At 44.6% G+C, this 2,500-nt stretch overlaps 1 protein-coding gene across 7 annotated transcripts in view; it reads left to right on the top strand.

Annotated features, from left to right (window-relative positions):
• La (La autoantigen-like) overlaps window positions 1-2,500 on the top strand; it is an 11,514-nt gene that overhangs the window by 191 nt on the left and 8,823 nt on the right. Inside the window, exon 1 of one of the 7 annotated variants that reach the window (XM_086544513.1) lies at window positions 1-22. This exon is cut by the window's left edge and continues 92 nt beyond it. The exons of 3 other annotated variants lie outside the window; for them this stretch is intronic. The gene's annotated coding sequence lies outside the window, so the exon portion shown is untranslated. 3 more of the 7 variants (XM_086544514.1, XM_086544511.1, XM_086544515.1) reach the window with 3 other exon arrangements.

The raw sequence follows: 2,500 nt of genomic DNA, 5'->3' as shown, positions 1-2,500 counted from the left end.
ATAAATAGGCAGGAGGAAAGAGGTATTAAGCGAGGGAGACGCCGAAGAGGTGTCTCGTGGAAATTGTAGTGTTAGAATTAGGAGTGCAAAGAACCCCCAGGAGCGTCTGTTTGGCTGAGGTGTAGTAGTGGCTCTTGGGATGAGGTGCCGCTTTGTTTTTCAAGTTGAGCAGTGAATGTGCACTGGTTACCATGTGGAATTTCCACTTGAATGTTAGTTAGGCCCTGCGGTAGATCAAGCATCTTAGTAAGTTATTCTTCAGTACCAATGCTGGTGGAGTATATTTGTGAGAGTTTACCCCCTAGTGATGAATTGAGGAAAGCTGTTCACCCAGATCAGATATAAGAAAGAAAAAAAAAAAAAACATTATAAATATGGGAACATTGTATGAAAGTCTCCTCAAGCTGTATTAAACATCTAGTAAGTGATTTGATTAGAAAATAAACACTTAAATTCGAAATAATCTCCTCTTCATGTAGGATAAGTTTTCCAGTTAGGTAAATTTTCCGAACAACGCCGCGTTACGAAATACCACAAAAGTGGTATCGATGGATTCCTCTCAACCTCTACTATTCATATATAGTGAAATTAATGAGCGCTTGCACCCCTGGACCCCACAATCTGGGTCTCTTTTGGTAAATTTTCCGAATAACGCCGCGTCGCTAAATACCACAAAAGTGGTATTGATGGATTCCTCTCAACCTCTACTATTCATATATAGTGAAATTAATGAGCGCTTGCACCCCTGAAGCCCACAATCTGGGTCCCGATAGTAGGGGAGGGCATTAAGTAGATCAGGGAAATTACGGGGTAAAATATGAATTCCGGCCATATTTCGTATGCAAAATCTTAACCAATTACCTACCTACCTAACTTTGCTTAGGTTTGAAGTTTGCCCTAGCCAAGGGGGGGCTTCGCCCCCCCCTGGACCCCCCCTTTTTAAGGCACTTCGTGCTACCTCGTGCTACTTCGGTATCACGAAAACCTTAACCCAACTACCTACCTCACTTTCCCTAGTTTTGAAGTCAGCCTTTGCGAAGAGGGAGCTGTGGATCTCCCCTATTCAGGGCACTTCGTGATACTTATGATGCGTAATTAGTCCTGTAGATGAAAATGCCGCGACACGGATAACCCTCACACTGCGCCATGATGACAGCAACTGAGTCTTCGTCTCATATATTCCTCAGGATAGGAAACTAGGACCGATGATGACGCGACCACTCAATAGAGGGCACTATAATTATACTGTAAATAATGGGGAATATTGCGCCATCTATTGAGAGAACATAACAGCACATGCAGATAATTCCTTGGGGGTTTCCAGTCCACAGCTTGCTACTATCCGTAAATACGTAAACACAGCCATGTTTGAATTTTAGGGCGAGGATGGTGGATTCGGGATATCTTGCCCAAGGTATGTTGCACGAAGTGCCCTAAAAAGGGGGGGTCCAGGGGGGGGCGAAGCCCCCCTTTGGCTAGGGATTAATTCAAAACTAGGCAAAGTTAGGTAGGTCATTGGGTTAAGATTTTGCAAGCGAAATATGCCCCGAAGTAGGACGAGGTAGCACGAAGTGCCTTAAGAAAAGAGACCCAGATTGTGGGGTCCAGGGGTGCAAGCGCTCATTAATTTCACTATATATGAATAGTAGAGGTTGAGAGGAATCCATCGATACCACTTTTGTGGTATTTCGTAACGCGGCGTTATTCGGAAAATTTACCTCTCTTTTTTTAAGGCACTTCATGCTACCTCGTCCTACTTTGGGGCATATTTCGCTTGCAAAATCTTAACCCAATGACCTACCTAACTTTGCCTAGTTTTGAATTAATCCCTAGCCAAAAGGGGGCTGGACCCCCCCTTTTTAGGGCACTTCGTGCAACATACCTTGGGCAAGATATCCCAAATCCACCATCCTCGCCCTGAAATTTAAACATGGCTGTGTTTACGTATTTACGGCTAGCGACAAGCTGTGGACTGGAAACCCCCAAGGAATTACGTGCATGTGCTGTTATGTTCTCTCAACAGATGGCGCAATATTCCCCATTGTTTACAGTATAATTATAGTGCCCTCTATTGAGTGGTCGCGTCATCATCAGTCCTAGTTTCCTATCCTGAGGAATATGTAAGACGAAGACTCAGTTGCTGTCATCATGGCGCAGTGTGAGGGTTATTCGTGGTCGCGGCATTTTCATCTACAGGACTAATTACGCATCATAAGTATCACGAAGTGCCCTGAATAGTGGAGATCCACAGGGGGGCGTAGCTCCCTCTTCGCAAAGGCTGACTTCAAAACTAGGCAAAGTGAGGTAGGTAGTTGGGTTAAGGTTTTCGTGATACCGAAGTAGCACGAGGTAGCACGAAGTGCCTTAAAAAGGGGGGGTCCAGGGGGAGGGAAACCCCCCTTGGCTAAGGCAAACTTGAAACTCAAGCAAAGTTAGGTAGGTAATTGGTTAAGAATTTGCATACGAAATATGGCCGGAATTCATATTTTACCCCGTAATT

Source organism: Penaeus japonicus, unplaced genomic scaffold (assembly GCF_977035675.1).
Source record: "Penaeus japonicus unplaced genomic scaffold, GWHDUDI00000001_assembly GWHDUDI00000015, whole genome shotgun sequence".
NCBI classification, from domain to species: domain Eukaryota; kingdom Metazoa; phylum Arthropoda; class Malacostraca; order Decapoda; family Penaeidae; genus Penaeus; species Penaeus japonicus.
The sequence above is the reverse complement of the archived record's forward strand: the minus strand, read 5'-3'. Positions and strand labels throughout refer to the sequence as shown.